The following is a 17940-nucleotide window of genomic DNA, read 5'->3' as shown; positions in this document are numbered from 1 at the left end:
CCCAGAGGAGTTTAACCCAACGGAGGGCATCGACTGGACCCAGCCTCACATGAGTGAGGAATCTCACAGGACTGTTTCTCAGGTAGCTAGAACCATCCCATCCCCTGAGTCCAGACACAGCAACTAAACAGAGTCAGATTGTCCTGGACTCCACAACTGGGACTTGGGGACGCTTTCCGTGGTCTGTACAATGCTTTGAGGAAGAAAGGGGGGTTCAAACTGGATCTGTTGAAGATCCTTGGAAACACCTTGAAGTAGAGTGAGGTCACCCTTGGATCAGTGTAACAGGGCACTTTCTCCGTCCAGGAGGACAGCCCTGCACATGGACAGCACTGGTATCATGTCCAGGGCTGACTCAGGAGGGCTGTGATAGAACCAGGCTAGAGGGCCAGAGACACCGCAGGAGAGCAGAGCTGGGCTCAGCCAGGGGCAGACAGACCCCTCCTGGTAGCCTAGGCTCTGCAGCCCACACTGATCCCGAAAGCTGGCTGAGCCGTGCACATGAACCTGTGACCACAGCTGCCCAGTGGGGGATGACAGCACTGTGCAGGGCTGGTAGCGGCCAGGCTGCGTCCACCCAGATAACTGGTGGCACGGGCAGAGAGAAAACCAGGGCCTGCTCTCCACCTGCTTTAGAGCAAGGAGGAGAGCCAGGCTTCAGGTCTCCAGACACGCTCCGCGTCCTCTCCGCACTCTCAAACGTGCACACAGAATCGTCCCCACCTGGAGCTCCTCCTGTGTACTCTAACCCTCCCCAAAGGCCCCATTCATGATCCCTGGAGTCGGCTGTAAATCACCCCCCAAAAGATGCCCATGACCGACTCCCAGAGCTGTGGGTGTTACCTCACACGGCAGAGAAGGACCCCACTGCCTGAGTCGACATGCCTCCTGGGTTACCCAGGTGGGCCCATTTGCAATCAGAGTGGGGCAGAGGCAGTCTTGGCCACATGCAGAGGGGACGGCCATTGACCAGAGAGGCAGAGAGGCTCCAGAACTGCAGCTCAGCTAAGGGGCACCCCAGGGGGTGGAGGCAGGGAGGCGTCTCCCTTCAGCCTCCAGGTGAAGCAGTGACCTCCGACTTTGGCCTCCAGGACTGTGGAAAAACGATGCCCCTGCTGTTTTTAAGCCCCCAAGTCTGCGTTGACTCCTTGCAGCAGACTCAGGAAATGAGCAGACCCCCAAGAGAAAAGATCGGCTTCCCCAGCCCGGAGTCAGGTTCCGAGTGTCATCTGGGATGTCAGAGGCACACTGTGCTGTGACTCTCAGGGGACTGTGCTTCCTGTGTGGGGGAAAGACCTGAAATTAGGTGGCGGCAGGCCCCCCCATCAGTGGGACTTGGGGCCCAGAGCCCTGCTGCTCCTGGGTGCAGCTGGGGTTCAGGGGGCAGGTTGGGGCATCCAGGCGATTCCAAACCTTGCCCGGGAACCTCGGATCCAGGCTGCAGGACTGCAGTTCCTCTGGTTCCCAGTCCTGATGGCCTGGGCCTGTCCCACCCCAGCACCGAGCTTCCCTGCCCGCCTGCAGTCCTGGTCAAGGGAGCCACAGCCACAGGAAGGAAGCCTCCCAAAGGGTTTCCTATGTCTCCTTCATCTCAGAGTCCTGTTTGGAACCCTTTGCCTGTAGGGTGTGCATTAATTTAGGACAGTCGCACAACTGTACTCGCAGGCATTACCTGGTCACTGAGCCACAAGGGTGTGATTATCTGCACTTCACAGATGGGAAACACAGGCACAGAGGGGCTGACTAACTTGCCTGGTGATGCACAGTTCCAAGGCTGGGATTTCAACCCATCGTGAGCTTACCATCTCTGGTCTTGGTTTCCCTCCCCCACAGCACCCGGGTGCTGCCCAACGGTGCCCCCTGTAGTCCAGCTGCATTCCGTGTCACTTCCCTACTGTGCCCAAGGAACAATAGGCCCCTCCATCCAGAGTCTCTGCTGTTTAGTGGGTCCAGCAGCAGTAAGTGGTTTCTGAGACCTCTGTGAGCTCTAGCCCCTACCCCTTTGCCAGCCATGCTTGTGCCACCCGAGCATCTTCTACCACTGCCCCACTGCCGTGAGGCAGCACAGCGCCCAGGCCTGGCTTGGAGAGCTGCAGGGTGGAGGGGGATCTGGGTAGTGCTAAAAGGGGCGTTGCCCCAACCCAGGCATCAGCCAATCAGTACAGTGCAGGCCCCTGGGCCTCAGTGATAGGCCCAGAGGTGGGCACCCAGCCCAGGCCTGCCCAATCAGAGACAGCCCTGTGTGGGCCTCAGGGACTCACCTAACCAAGGGGAGGGGAGTGGCAGCAGTCTGGCCTGGGAGGAGAAGGCATGGGTGGTGCCAGCTGCCCAGCCCGGCTGACCGCTCTGCTCATCCGGCCAGTGATGCTGGGCTGGTTCTCCCCAAACTCAGTCTTCTGCTAGCTGGAGCCGAGCTGGGGCGGGGGAGGGGACTGAGGCCACCAACATCATGTACCTCTCTATGCTGGGTGTGTGGACCGTGTGCCCCTGAAGAGGCCCTGGCCACGTGTGTTCCAGCCCACACTGGTTCCTGGCTCCTGGAGCTGGACCCATCCCAAGGCACACGATCTGGTTTATGCGGGCACCCTGCTGTCCAGGGACAACATTCACCTTTCCTTCAGGACACTTCTCTGGCTCCCCATCCCCACCCCAAGAGCAGACCCCTTCATTGGACCCTTGAACATGGGCAGGGGTCCTCTAGTCCCTGAGCTTCCTGACCAAAAGGGAAGATGGCCCCTCCCTGAAGAAGTGCCTCTAAATGCCCACTCCACTCCCGACTTGGGGACTTCGGGACCACATGCTCACTGTCCCTGCTCTTTTCCTCGGGAACTTCCGTCACCACCTGGCACTCACCTTTTGGCTGTCTTCACTTGGTTGTCCCACAGCTGCATGGGTTGTCCGCGTCCAGCTGGCAGAGACTAGAGCCTTCTTTACCGCGTGCTCTCTGAGAACTAGCCAGTGCTGGGTGCTCATCGGGTCTTCGTTGAATGAATGAAATCTGCATGGGGACTGGGCTCCGGGAGCTCCCCTTGCACAATGGCACAGGGACAGGCTCCCAGCTTTCTGCCTTCACAAAGGCTGCCCCTGCTCCACCATCAGCCTGGGCAGCAGGCCTGGGGTGGGGCAGAACTGAATAGAGAGGCTATAGCCCTCGGCTGCTCCCAGGAGATCAGGACCTCCAGACCTGCCACCTACAGGGAGGGAACCCTGTCCCCTCCTGGCCCACCTCCTCACCAGTCTGGCAGTACCTCTGTACCTGGCCTGGGAAGGAGGAGGGAGCACTGAGTCAGCAGAGAGGAGGGCCCAGTACTGTGTGTTGGGGGCGGGGGGCGGGGAGCAAGTGGGCTCCACCACAGCCCAGAGCTCAGCAGTCTCCTGCAGACCAGGTGCCAGACAACACTGGCCAACACAGGAGTTCAAGGTTTACCCAGGTCCAAGCAGTGGGCTTCTCAGAGCCTCTCGTATGCAAAGATGCTGTACCAGGGGCCCCATCAGACCCCACAAAGGTTCGGGGAACAAACTGGGTGTGCAGGGGGTGTCAGTTCAGGCCTGCCCTCCCTACCTTTGGTCCAGTCCTAAACAGTCATTGGGTGTGGTTCACCTACTGTCCACCTGGAGAAGTCTACTTTGGGCCCCTGGCTCAGATCTGGGGCTTCTCATAACTCACCCTCAGGGAAGGCAGGGCTAGAACATTGGGCCAGGGTGGGGGCCAGGGTGTGAACCAGTCTGGGCAGCGCAGCGGTGGGGAAAGCTCAGTGTCCTAGGGCCCAACCGCCACATCTCTGGCCGCTCTTTCCCAGCTACCCTCCCGGGACTCTCCCGGGACTTCCCCGGGCACCTACAGCCCTGGCCCGTGTCCCCGTGACCTGGAGGACCTGGCCCTGTCCAGCACTGGGCCGACTGGAACGCGGGCCTGGGTAGAGATTAACTTTGTGGAGCCAGAGGGCGACCTTCCTCTCCGCCGCGCCCCGCCTCCTCCCGGGGGCGGTCACGGTCCGGGAGGGCCGGGCCGGGGGCGGGGACCAGGGCTGCACCCAGGCGGCCGCGCGCTGGCGCTCAGAGCCTCCGCAGCGCCCTGGGAACTGGGAACGCAGTTAGAGCCGGTCTCCGCGGCCCCAGGTCTCCGCGGCCCCAGGTCTCGGCGCCCCAGGTCTCGGTGCCCACCATGCTGCTGAGGTGAGCCCCCCTACGGCCGCGCCCTGCGGTGCGGGGAAGGGAGCGCGGGCAGGGCGCGGTGTCCCCGCCCGAAGTGGGGCCGACAGCGCCCCGAAGGCAGCGGTCCCGCGCGTCCCCAGCTCCGGGCGGCTCCCACGGGGCTCGCGGGCTCACCTGCAGGCCCAGGAGGGAAGTGCGGGCACCTGCGGTGTAGACGGCAGGGGGCGGCTTGGGCCGGCGGCGGGCAGGGCGTGGGCGTGCCAGGCGGCTGTGCGGAGGCAGGGACCGAGTAGGCTGCGCGCAGAGCGGGAGGCGCACCCCGGCGCGGGCACCGCGAGCCGCCCTTCTCCGCTGCTCCGCTGATTTCCCAGAAGGAGGGAGGATGTGACACCCTGTGACACCTCGGAGGCCAGCAAGTGCCCACTGTTTAGTGACACGGCCTCTCCCCACACACCTGGGACCCCCCCTCCGCGTTAACAGTTCCAAACCAGGGAAGGGGGTGCTGCGGGCCGCGCAGCAGGGGGCGGTGGGAGCCGGGACGGCAGCAGCTTTGCTCGGCCTTCCGCGGTTTCTTGTGGTTCCCCAGCAAGGCGGCTCCGGAGGCAGAAGCCTGGACCTGGCCGCGGCTCCCAAGCCTTCTTTACTCACTGTCATGGTGGTCTGGGGGATCTGGGCTGGAAGCCCTGAGGTCTTGCTCTGCGGGGCAGGGAGGTGTGGTCCAGGCCCCTCTCCCTGAGCTCCCCGTGCAGGGAAGCCCAGGACCTCTCCAGACAGCGAATTCACATTTCTGTGACGGAGCCAGGGCCTCCCGGGGGCGGACCCCTGCTCCTGGGAAGGAGAAGCGGAGACCTGCAGCTCACCTGCCTTCCCTCGTTTCTGTTCCAGTCCTGGCCTGCTGTTGCTCCTCCTCAGTGGCCTGCAAGCTGGTGAGTCAGTGCTTAATGCAGGGTGCTCTACCCAGCCAAGCCTTACCCAGCCTCCAGACCTCATGTAGAGCTGTGAGAGCCTCACACCCAGGGCCTCGGGAGGTCCTCACCACCTCCTGCCAGGGTCCTCTGGGCCTCACACCTAGGCTGGTGCAGGACAGAAGGCCACAGAGGACACTGCCTTTCCAAAGGCCATAGTTCCTTGATTTCATGCTCAGGGTAGGTAGATGCAGTTCCTTTGACTCAGGGGCTTCTTGTCCCCCAGCCTCTCTGTCCCAGTCAGCCTTTCTGAGGTTTGAAAAGAGCCAGAAGCAATGATGTGGCCCTGCAGCAGAGAGCCGAGGCCCACCAAGCCTTCCAGTCTAAGCCAGGCAGTTAAGTGATTGTGCAAATGGTAGCACCTCTGTATGTCGCGTGAACTTTTGTCATGAGCACAATGACTTTATAATGTCGAGAAATCGTTCTGTTTTGCATGCCAGATTTTAGAAATAGTGCAGAGCAGCCCAGGCACCCTCCTGGCTTCCCCCAGTGGTGGCTTTGCATGCCAGCTGTGCCCTGTCGGAGCCAGCATCTGAGCTGCCACCTGGGCCCCTGGCCCTCCTGGGTGGAGCTTATCAACACATTCCTTTTCTGCTTGAATGTGTCAGGATCAGTGTCTGAGCCTTGTAACCCAGAAGTCTGGGTGACTCCATGGGCTGGGAGTCACCCTCAGAATATCCATCTCATCTTTGGACTCTTGCAGTTATTGAAGCAGAGGAAGTCAGGGCCCTGGTGGGCAGTGACGTCAAACTCAGCTGCGTCTACCCGGGAACAGATTGTTTCGACCTAGACGACCTGTTTGTCTACTGGCAAGTCAGCGAGTCAAACGCAGTGGTGACCTACTACCTCCCCGAGAACAGCTCCACAGGCCTCGAGGACAGCCACTACAAAAACAGGGCACACCTGTCACTGGACAGCATGCAGCAGGGGGACTTCTCCCTGCACCTGCGCAATGTCACCCCCCAGGACGAGCAGAAGTTCAAGTGCCTGGTGTTTAGGAAGTCCTTAGAGCTGGGAAGGATCTTGGAAGCCGTGGTCACACTGCACGTGGCAGGTGAGGCTGCAAAGCAGAGCGCAGGTTTCACCCACCTCGTCCTGGAGAAGGTGCTCCCAGAACCCAGCCCTGGCCCAGCAGCCTGCTCCCTTCAGGGAAGAAAGTCCTGTCTTGGTTACTGGGTTTCTCCCACCTGTGAGGCAGTGGGTGAAAACTTGGTCAGTTTTAGGACTTCAACCTGAGACCTCCTGGTTTCACAGAACCCCCAGCCTTGCCAGCTGCCTTGAACTCTTCAGCTCGAGCTAGATTTTTCAAAATGAATTAGAAGACAGTGCTATAAAACACAAAATGAGATGAGAATTTAAGGATTTGGGGGGTTGAACGCAGGTGTGCTTAACTCCTGGTCACAACCCTGAACTCTCTATATATGTATATAAAATTTAGAGACAGTCTCACTGAGTTGCTTTGGGCCTCACTAAGTTGCTGAGGCTGGTTTTGAACTCGTGACCCTCCTGTCTCAGCCTCCCAAACTGCTGGTCTTATAGACATGTGCCACTACGTCCAGCAGAATTCAAGGAAATTTTAAAGATAACCACGGTCAGGGCACAGCTCAGCAAGGAGACGGCAGTGTCACTTGTGAGAAATACTAGATCCAATGAGGGGTATGAACTGGCCCTAGGTACAGGATACTGCTTGCTAGGCTCAGTGGCTCCCCAGTTGGGTGTCCATGCAGGCCTGTGCTGGCAGCTCAGACCACAGCCCTGATCTGGCCGCTCTACCAGGGTGGGCCACAGGGGCCACCTTCCCCGGCCCTGGCCCTTGGCACCTGCACCCTCCGCATCTTGAGGTGCAGAAGCTGGCCTCCCTCACCCCCCTTCCCTCCCCTGCAGCCAACTACAGCATGCCGGTGGTCAGCACGCCTAGCCGCCCCTCTGCAGAGCAGGAGCTCACCTTCACCTGAGTGTCTACAGACGGCTACCCGAGGCCCAGCGTGTACTGGATCAACAAGACGGACGACAGCCAGCTGGACAAGGCCCTGCATAACGACACGGTCTCCCTGAACCAGCGGGGCTTGTACGATGTGGTCAGCGTCCTGAGGATCCCTTGGGCGCCCAGCGTGAACGTCGGCTGCTGCATAGAGAATGCGCTTCTGCACCAGAACCTCACGGGGACAGGTGAGGCCCGGGCAGGGGGTTGTGGGGAGTGGAGAGGCCCTACAGGGACCGTGCAGTGGCGTCAGAAAGGTGGCTGAGAGGAAGGAAGGTGAGGGCAGGTGGTGGTGACTGGGAAACCCATAGTTTCAGAGCAGAGGACGCTGCCCCGTCCTCCCCAGCTTCAGCTTCACCTGCAGAGCTGCGTGGCCAGCGGGACTGAGGCTCCGAAAGGACTGTGTGACAATTCAGAAGCCACAAAACTAGGCAGCAGCTGGCCAGGGTGGAGCCACCCCTGTGCAGCCCCAAGCGCTCTGCCCCGGGCACATGCCCCTGAGGCCCCTGAGAAGAATGAGCCCCCACACGGGGAATTGGGCTGGGCCTCGCTGCTGGCCAGGTCCTCCTGTGCTTGGAGTGCAGGCTCTCCCAGTCTGTGTCCCTGTCACCACTGTCAGATGGGACACAGAAGGTGGAGGTGGGAGATGCTGCAGCCTAGACTCTGTGGGCCCTGCCAGCTGCAGGAAAGGGGTGCCACCCATAGGATCTGCTACGTAACCTGCAGGATCAGTGAAAGTGGAAATGCAGGTGAATGTCAGAGCAGTGCAGGCCGCTGAGTGGGGCCTGGGCTGCCCAGGCCCAAGCTGGTGGAGCGGCCCTGACCACCAGCACCCAGCAGGCTCCTCCTTCCTCCCTCAGAATCCGCTGCAGCCCCTGGCCTCATGCGCACGGTCTGGGCCCCCCTGGAGCAGGATGAGGGCAGCACCAAGAGCTTCTGGCCGCTGCCTCCTGCCAGGCAGCCCGGGCAGGTGGAGCCCAGGGTTCTCGCAAGCTCAGTTTCAGCTGCACAGTGGGTCACCTGGAGCCCAGCCCGGACCCTGGCATCTGGCAGCAGGACAATGTTTTTTTGTTTTGTTTTGTTTATAGTCCTGAGCATTGAACCCAGGGGTGCTTTGCCACCCAGCCCCATCCCCAGCCCGATTTTGTATTTTATTTAGAGACAGGATCTCACTGTGTTGCTTAGGGACTTGGTAAGTTGCTAAGACTGGCTTTGAACTCGTGATCTTCCTGCCTCAGCCTCCTGAGCTGCTGGGACTATAGACTATATTTTTTAATGTGAGACAGGGTGCTGCCCAGGCTGGCTTCAAACTTGCCACCCTCCTGCTCAGCCTCTCTCGTCTTTAGGATTATAGGAGTGTGCCACCCCACTAAGACAGTGTTACAAAGCTTCTAGGTGACCCTGAGTCACATTCAGGGCAACCTGTGGTTGAGGGCATTGATCTCTGGTGTTGGAGACACACTGGCATCTGTATCCAGCGCCCCTGGATGGCATGGCTGACTTCCCTGTGAGGACCACCCTCTGATGGGCCAGGACGGCGGGCAGGGCCTCATGCACTGCTGACGAAGGCAGACTGGTGGCCAGCGGTTCCATTTCCTATCTGCCCAGGACAGGGACTCAGGCGAGTGCCTGTGGATGCCCAGCATGTTCACAACAGCCACAGGGCCCCAAGCACCCACCACAGATGGCTGGCTGGACACTGTGGCCATCACATGACGGAGTGTCACTTAGCTGTCAAAAGGATGAGGTGCTGACACAGGCTGCATGTGGTGAACCCCGAGGACATCGTGCCCGAGTGGCCAAAGCTGGTCCGCAGAGGCCACACGTGGTATGGTCCGTTCACAGAAAGGACCCAGAGCAGGTGGTGCTCCGTCAGGGGAGTGGAGGGGCCAGGGGTGGGGCACAGGGGAAAGCAGGAGGGGCTGCCTGTGGGTACCAGGTTTCCTTGGAAGGCTGCTGCCCCCTGCCATGAGCACTGGACAGCACTGACCCGCCCACTGTGGAAGGGTCCGTGAAACGTGAATTTCACCTCCATTTAAGAAGCCCCTCTAGGGCCCTGTGTCAGGGCTGGGCCTGCCGGGGAGCCCCACTGTAAGGAACAGCTGACCGCCTGGTGCCGGTCCCTGGGAGCACTCCCCTGCAGGGCTCACTCTTAGTGTCTCCTCTGGGACCCCCCAGCCATGGTGACAGACAGCCCAGCGCGTCCCCACCAGGCGGGGAGTGCGGCCGTCCTCAGCGCCCTTGCCATCCTGCTGGTGATGGTGATCGTGGCTGTGGCCACAGGCTGCCTGTGCAGAACCAGGTGTCCCCGTCGCAGCTACACAGGTGCGCACCAGGCCCAGCTGTCCACTTCCAGAATGCGGAAATGTGGGTTTCATTTAAAAGCATTACCCAGCCCCCAGGAGGTGGGTGAGAGGCCGGTCATCTCTCAGGGGCTGTGTTCCTGATAGGGCCAACCCCAGGGGCAGCCTGGAAGCCGCCCCCTCCCAGCTGCATGGGGAATGACGGATTCCAAGTTAGAGACTGCGATGGGGTTGATTTCTGGGAAGGCTGACCGCGGCTACCAAGTCACTGGCCAGGCTGGCTGGCTGGGTCCTGTGCTGCAGGAGGAGAGATCCCGAGGGTGAGATGGAGTCGCAGAAGCTGCAGGCCACAGTACTGCCCCGATGGCCACGTAGAGGCCCTGCCTGCTCGCCCAGGAGGGCAGAGGAAGGGGAGATGGTTAGTGGAGCCCAGTATTAGCCCCAGGGAAGAGCCTCCTGGCAGCTGCTTCCAGGGGTTCCCAGTGTGTGGCCACCCGAAACACTTTCCATGCCCACAGTCCCCCTGCTGTCCCAGGCAGGCTGTCACAGGGCCCCTGAGCCAGGACACACACGTGCCCTGAAAGAGCATCTTCCCTCAAAAGCAGGAGGCCTAGGAGCCCCTCACCTGGGAGTCCACTCCCTGCCCAGGGCAAGACCTGGGGCAATGTCTGGGCAGAGGGTGGGGCTGCTGTGCGCTCGGGCCACGGGGGTCTTTAGAGTGCCTGCCCGGCCTCCACGCCACCTGGGTCTCTCTGACTCCTCCCACAGGTGCAAGGTTCGTGCAGTAGGAGGAAGAGCCCACAGGTGAGTTGCCCCCAGAGAATACAGTTCGAGGGGCCGCCAGGCGGGCACGGCTGGGGCACCTTTACGCACTCAGAACCTCAGTTGTTTGCCCTAGCGCCTGATGGTCCTGGAAATGCGGGGAGATCCCAAAGGTGCACCTGGCATTTCCTGTTGGCTCCCTCAGCGCCAGGACCTGTCCCTGTGTGCGCTTCCTGATACCACACGTGACAGAAACTTCCAAACTACACACGGCAGGGCCCAGCCAATGACCCTGGGTCCTTCCTTACCCCCTGCACTGCCTGGAGTATGTGTGTCCCTGGCCCCTCCCTAGCTGGGACCGTGGCCTGCAGGCAGCGCTGTGGCCCTGTGGACCTGGTGACCCTGGTCTCAGGAGCAGCAGTAGAGGTGGATTCCGGGCTTAGAAAGAGCTTGGTGCCGTGGGCTACAGCCCCAGGCAGGAGCTTGGACCAGGGGCCAGGGGCTCTACCTGAGGTGGTGGCTGCAGGTCTCCTGACCTGGGTCTCTTACCCGGGGCCCAGGGACCTGAGCTGTGTGATGGCTGGCTCTGCAGGGAACCCCAGGCTGTGCCAAGCAACTCCAGGTCATCTTGGAACAGAACTTGCTAGAACTCTAGGGCCACCCGTGGTGTTAGCTGCCTCCTGAAGCAGCCGTCCTCAGTTTCCAGGGTCTTCCTGGGTCCTGGGGACTCTTTGCCTCCAGGAGGAGAAGGAAGGCTGGGCCCGGGTCGGTGGCAGGGTGCCTGCCTGGCTCGTAGAAGCCCTGGGTTCTGTCCCCAGCACTGCGAGAAACCAAAGGAGGTGCCAGCGCCTCACGTCCCTCTCTTCTCTTTCCCTCCAAGACCCTGTTTGACAGGAACTCACTGCCCAGGACGGGGACAGGGCTTCTATCAGGTGCCACTGGGTGGACATCATACACAGCTTGGTGACAAAGGGGACAGTGAGCCACCTGCCCATGTTGTCTGCCAGGACAGGATCCACCTGGCCAGGAGGGGCCCAGGAGGCTGACCCTGGGGAGACGCCTCAGACACTGCCCCACCCAGAGCGAGGTCCTTCCCAACAGGGCAGCAGCACAGGTGCCCAGGAGCCCACTGAGCCTCTGCGCTTCAGCACCAGGCTCCTCCCAAACCAGGAACCAGGCACAGGCCTCGCGGGGCACAGGGGTTCCTGAGAGCCAAGGAAGGGCGTTTGGTTTGGAAGGAGGAACGCGCACCTGCCCTTCCAGGATGACCTCTGTGGCCACCGGAGCATTGAGGCTGTTTGCAGGAGACCTGACCCAGGGCCTGCCAGCTGCCGCCCTGCCAGGATCTCCTGTGTAGTGTGCGTTGTGTGTGCACACCTGTGTGCGTGCGTGCGGGCGGGAAGTGGCCATGCTGGAAGCCCCGGGAGACCCACTGGACTTTGCTCTCCTCTGGGATCCCTGCAGAAAGCACACTGGATCTGGCCTGTTTTGTCAAAGGCGCCATCATTCTCCTCAAGAGACACAAAGGTGGTGTGCTCCAGGGCCCACCTGCCCGGACGAGGAGCCTCCTGGACCTGCTGCTACGCTGGGTACAGGGACCTGACCCTCTCCTCTCCCCACTCAGCACTAAAAACACACGAGCAGCAGATGTGGGCTGCACCCCAGTGACCATCAGAGTCCTGTAGGAGGGGCTGCCCAGTGGAGGCCGAGGTCCCCTGCCAGCCACGAGGTCTGTCACATTCCAGCAGCAATCCCCTCAGAGTCCCCCCGCCCCCCCGAGGACTCCACAGTGTGAGGCCTCCTGTCCAGTGCCAGTTTCTGCAGCCCGACAGGCCACTCCATGACAGGCATCAGCCCTGGCCAAGCCTCCCAGGGCGGCCTCCGTGTGGCTGTCAAGAATGGATACAGCAGGCCGCTGTTGCTGGGGGCACACCTGTGTGTGCGTGTGCCCTTCCAGGTGAGCCAGGCGTGGCTTCCCCTGAGACACAGGTCTGACCCCTGGCTGTGGGCAAATGCCCGCCCTTCTCCTGCCCAGAGCCCCCCAACAGTCCCCATGGTCAGGGCCTGTGTGTCACGTCCACGGTCGCCGGGTGCTAACAGGTGTGTGAGGGGTGCACTTCTCACCCAGGCAGAACAAGACCTCACACTTGTGCTCGCAGCCTGTCACAGAGCATGGTGACAGAGCCACCCACACTTCACCAGAAGCATTAGGGAGTGTGTGTCCACTGTGAAAGAATAAGGTAGCCGGGTGCGGTGGGACGCCTTGAGTTCCATGACTCAGAGGCTGAAGCAGGAGGATCCCAAGTTCCAGGCCAGAAACTTAGTGAGACCCTCTCTCAAAATGAAATAAAAACGGGCTGGGGTGCAGCTCGGGGCAGAGCACCTGCCCAGTATTGCAAAAAGAGGTGACGATGTCTTCATCATGGCAGGTCGACTCCGGGCTGAAGCACAGGAGCTGCTGGGGGTGGAAGGGCTGTGGGGAGCTGGGCGTGACCGAGGGCTCTGGGAAGCTGGGCCTCCCTTCAGCCTTGAGCCCCGCTGGCCTGTCCCGAAGGAGACCCGGGCGTCCCTAGAGAGGCTTGAGGGCCAAGGACAGGATGGTGACAGTCAGCAGGGAGCCTGAGTCTGGCTTCGGGTGTTCCTGCCTCCTCACCATGGCAAGCTGGGCCCCGATGGCTGCTCTCGCCCGAGCCTCTGAATTCTGCCTGGACCCTGGGCTCTGGGCAGAGTGGTCATCGTCTCCCTGCTGCCCGCAGGCCCTGCCACCTGAGCCCTCCCTCTCCTCTCATCTTCCGAGGGCTGCCCCAGGGTGCCTGGGGATGGCCCAGCACTCTGTGAGAGGCCACTGGCCACCCTTGCCCCTCCGGGCCTCAACATGGCTGTTAGCGCCTCCTCTGGGGTCGCCAGGCTGGTCCCGGCGCCCTGACCTCCAGAAACCCCACACCAGGGATGCGAGGTGCCAACTGTGCCCTCGCCCACAGCGTTTGTCAGCCCAGCTGTCTTGAATCTGGGCAGGGCCGGCCTTGTGTCCCTGTGACTGCTCCAAGGGCCTGGCCCCTGCACTGAGGCTCTGCTCCAGGGGACAGTGGGTGGTCACACAGGGGACGTCGCTGGCCTCTGAGGCAGCAGCTGGGGTGCAGCCCAACTGTTTCTGACAGCACAGTCCCTGCTCCCCGGGTCTCCTTGCCGGGGTGGGCAGGGCAGGCAGGCCCTGCGGCCTCAGGGGCCTGGCGGAGAGGACCTGCCACAGCCAGCGCTGGGGCTGGGGAGGGGGCATGGTTAACAGCCGAGCACAGGCAACGTCCTGGGACCTGCCTGGAACCTGGAGCCTGGGCCCCTGGCATCATCGTGTAGAGCTCAGAAAGAAGCTGGCCCCGGGGCCCTCCACTGCCCTCTACCTTGGAAAGCCCCACCCCTGGAGGACGTCCATGGTTCCTGCGCCAGCCGCACTGCCCTGCCCACAGTAGGGGTGCAGAAGCACACAGTAGGAAGGTGGCGCCACGGCGGGCCAGGGTGGTCCAGCCCAGGGCAAGACAGAGCCAGCCCTGATGGCCCTGAGTGTGCCACCCACCAGTGTCATGGAGCAGGGTCCTGGAGCTGGGTGTGGGCACAGAGGCTGCACCCCGGGAGGGCAGCCGTGGTTCTATACACTGGCCAGGCCTGGCATCTCAAGAGAGGGCTCTGCCCCTCCTGACTCTGCCCATAGGTGGGCTGGGACTCCCGCAGTTGGCTCCCTGGGGATCACTCTGGGCCTGCCTTACCTCCCTCCGGCCGTCCTTCAACAAGAGGGCTGCTAAAGAGGAGGCGGCCGCGCTGCTGGATGAGGGAGTGATCTTGTCCTGGTACCCGCCCCGGCCACCTCCATCAGCCAGCGATGCCAGGAGCCGAGGGTTGTGGCCTTTTGTGGAACTCTGGTCAGCACTGTGCCAACTCCAAGGGTCAGAAATCCCTGCTGCCCTGCCCCTGGGGTAGACATCCACAGCGAGCTCTCAAATCCTAGGGTCCCTGGGGTGGCTGTGGAGGTGCCCTGCTGGCCGCCTCCTGGACAGTCTCCCAGTGGTCTTCATCGGGGGAGTGACGACTGGGCTCTGGTGAGAAGCTGTGGTGGAGGCGGGTCTGTGGTACGATAATCCAGCAGCTGCTTCTCCAGGTCCGCTTGTCTTCAGTGCCACGGGCGGGCCAAGGCCTGGGAGGGGGTTCTCCTGCCACCACCCCCCTTGGGAGGGGAAGTGCTCACCCTGGGGAGGCCTCCTGCAGGGCCAGCCTCCCCCTGAGGACATGAACCACAGTGCAGAGTTGTGAGGAGATTTCTTTGATCCCAGGGAGGATGGACGTGGCCAGCTGAGGTTCAGAGGAAAGTCCCTGCGGGAGAAGTACAGGCAGCGAGGCCTGCTACACCAGTGCTGGCCACGAAGGCCACGCAACGTGAGGGGTGTGGTGCTGCTGTGAGCTGCCCGGAAGCCCATGCGAGACCGGGCAGGACGTCAGGGCGGGACGCCCGGGTTACCCCAGAGGACCTGCTGGGTGGGCACTGCAGGCAGGTGGGGTCCTGGAGAGTCCCTGGGGTGTGCTCTGGGGTTTGTATTTTGTCCCTGGTGGGCAGAGCGCTCTGTCCCCTGTGGCCATGTCCTGAGCTGCTGTCCCCACCACACCCTCTGCCACGAGGTCAGGCCCGAAGCCGTGGAGTCAGCCGACCATGGAGACCTCTGACGCTGTGAGCCGAGACGCGTCTCCCTCCTTCAGGGCCCTCCTGGGCCTTTGGGTCACCGTGATGAAGAAGCCGACTAAAACAGATGGCGTCCGGGTGCTGTGGCCCACACCTGTGACCCCAGCCGCTCTGGAGGCTGAGGCAGGATCGCGAGTGCAAAGCCAGCCTCAGCAACTGAGTGAGGCAAATTAGTGAGGCCCTGACTCAGAACTGAGAAGGGCCAGGGGGAGGGACATGGCTCAGGGGTAAAGTACCCCGAGGTTTACTTCCCAGTATCAATGATCAATCAATCAATCTGTTATGGTTTGATGTGAGGGTCCCTCAAAAGCTTGTGTGTGAAACACGTGGGAGGGTCTGGGGGAGATGACTGGGCTGTGGGCCTGACCCCACCAGTGATTGGTCCCTGATGGGACTCGCTGAGTGGTCACTGGAGCAGGGGTGTGGCTGCAGGAGGAGGGCCCGGGGGGCCACGGGTATAGATTTGTATCTGGCGAGCGGAGCCTCTCTCTGCTCCTGATCATCATGTGAGCCCCTTCCCTCCACCTCACTCTGCGGCCACGATGTCCCCCTCATCTTGAGCCCCACGGAATGGAGCCTGCTGTCTGTGGACGGAGACTTCTGAAACCCTGAGCCCCTAAATGGGCCTTTCCTCCTCCACAGCTGTTCTTGTCAGGTCTCTTGGTCACAGCAGCAAAAACACTGACCAGGCACGATCCATAGGAAACAGCTGGGGAATACCGCGTGCAGCAGGCTCCCAGCTCTGCCCCCCGGCTGGGTTCCGGCCTCAGATCCAGAGGGCCCACCCAGCCCCGTCCAGCCCTGCTCTGCCCGATGCCACCACCTCCCACCCACGGCCACCCACCCCCACAGCCCCACACCAGCAACAGCAAGGAGCCTTAGGCCACCTGCACCCCGGCCACAGGGGTCAGCAGCCCTGGCCCCGAGGGAGAGTCTGATGCAGACTTGATTGCAGACCGCAGAGCCTAGGCGTAGAGCCCCTGGTAGACCTCAGAGAAAAGGTCACTTTGGAAATTAGACCAACTGTCAGAGCAACATGGACTGAAGGAGGACAGGGCCTTGATTTGACCATCCCTCCACTCTTGTCAGTGAAGTAGGACCGTCAGGACAGACACCGGTACCAGGCACCCTAGGAATCAGGCTCCGGGAGGAGTCCCTGGAGGAGGGCGGGTGTGTGGGGAGGAGCCCCTGGGGGAGTGTGGGTGTGCGGGGAGGAGCCCCTGGAGGAGTGTGGGTGTGCAGGGAGGAGCCCCTGGAGGAGGGCGGGTGTGCGGGGAGGAGTCCCTGGAGGAGGGCGGGTGTGCGGGGAGGAGCCCCTGGAGGAGGGAGGGTGTGCAGGGAGGAGCCCCTGGAGGAGGGCGGGTGTGCAAGGAGGAGCCCCTGGGGGAGGGTGGGTGTGCAAGGAGGAGCCCCTGGGGGAGTGCAGGTGTGCGGGGAGGAGCCCCTGGAGGAGGGTGGGTGTGCAAGGAGGAGTCCCTGGAGGAGGGCGGGTGTGTGGGGAGGAGCCCCTGGAGGAGGGCAGGTGTGCAAAGAGGAGCCCCTGGAGGAGGGTGGGTGTGCAAGGAGGAGTCCCTGGAGGAGGGCGGGTGTGTGGGGAGGAGCCCCTGGAGGAGGGCAGGTGTGCAAAGAGGAGCCCCTGGAGGAGTGCGGGTGTGCAGGGAGGAGCCCCTGGAGGAGGGCGGGTGTGCGGGGGGGGGGAGTCCCTGGAGGAGGGCAGGTGGGTGTGCAGGGAGGAGCCCCTGGAGGAGTGCGGGTGTGTGGGGAGGAGCCCCTGGAGGAGGGCAGGTGTGTGGGGAGGAGCCCCTGGGGGAGTGCGGGTGTGCAAGGAGGAGCCCCTGGAGGAGGGTGGGTGTGCAGGGAGGAGCCCCTGGAGGAGGCTGAGTGTGTTGCAGGGCCCTGGAGGAGGGTGGGTGTGTGGGGAGGAGCCCCTGGAGGAGGGTGGGTGTGCTGCAGGGCCCTGGAGGAGGGTGGGTGTGCGGGGAGGAGCCCCTGGATGAGGGCAGGTGTGCGGGGAGGAGCCCCTGGGAAGAGGGCAGGTGTGCTGCGGGGCCCTGGAGGCCCGGAGCCTGAGGGCTTCCGTGTTTGGGGCTCTGAGCTGCACTCCTAGGGGCCACAAGGCAGGGGTATGCTGTGTCGGGTCTGTGACCCTGGGATGCTACGGCAACCACCGAAACCAGGACTACCAGGTTGGTGGCTCTGGTGGACTGGGCCATAGCTCTGGAGGTCCAGGTCTGGCTGCTGTGACCACCTGCTATGGGAGAGAGGGTCACTGGATGCTACTGTGTTGCTGTGTGAGACTGGGGACTTTCCCATGGTGCCCTCCCCCACTGCTGCCTCGCCAAGGTCCCGCCAGGCCATCGGCACAGGATGCAGCACCTCAGACTTCCAGTGACGCCGCGGTCTCCACCTGCGGGTTCATCAAGTCCCGGAAGGCTGGGCTTTTGCTTTCATGAATGCTTAGCCTCTCTGTTCGCTTTCTGGTAAAACTACCTCATTTGAAAGGAAAAGAAAGGCTTCCCCTGCATCATGGCGCCTGTTTAGGAAGAGGGGAACTGAGTCCAAGTCTTTACCTTAATTTGTCCTCTGCGGGGACCAGGAGGGAAGGGGACAGAGTGGGTGTGTGGAGTGCAGCTGGGCCCTGGAACACCAGGCCTGGAGCTTCCTGTGGGCAGTCGGAGCACACTGCCGGGGGACGGCTGGCAGGCGCCACTCCTGACGGAGTCACGGCCTGCTGAGCCTCCCTGGGGCAGCAGGAGCCCCCGAAGGCACACTGAAGAGCCTCAGTCACGGAGGCCAGGCTTGGGTCACAGGGAGGCCACCACGCCCTGTGTAGGGAGTTGGCTTGGGTTCTCATGATGAAGAGTCAGGACTGAAGTTCAGCACCATGAGCGTGGCACCTGCCTGGCGTTTCACGTGGGTCTGCTCCAGGCAGGCTGCTGCCTCGTCCCCGGCACAGCTGGGCTGTCCACTCAGGAACGAGCACCAACCCGTCTGCCTGTGGGGCAGGGTCCTGGGCTGGGGGAATGTGGTCCTGGGCCTCCGGGAGGC

At 62.2% G+C, this 17940-nt stretch overlaps 1 pseudogene across 1 annotated transcript; it reads left to right on the top strand.

Annotated features, from left to right (window-relative positions):
* The first annotated feature begins 3964 nt into the window (after nucleotides 1-3964).
* On the top strand, nucleotides 3965-12526 carry LOC308651706 (ICOS ligand-like; annotated as a pseudogene). The gene is made up of 7 exons: nucleotides 3965-4176; nucleotides 5041-5081; nucleotides 5824-6174; nucleotides 7005-7289; nucleotides 9258-9426; nucleotides 10173-10208; nucleotides 11047-12526. The product of its transcript is annotated as an ICOS ligand-like (transcript).
* The last annotated feature ends 5414 nt before the right edge of the window (nucleotides 12527-17940 follow it).

This window comes from Spermophilus citellus (assembly GCF_964194105.1).
Source record: "Spermophilus citellus genome assembly, chromosome: 1".
NCBI lineage: Eukaryota > Metazoa > Chordata > Mammalia > Rodentia > Sciuridae > Spermophilus > Spermophilus citellus.
The sequence above is the reverse complement of the archived record's forward strand: the minus strand, read 5'-3'. Positions and strand labels throughout refer to the sequence as shown.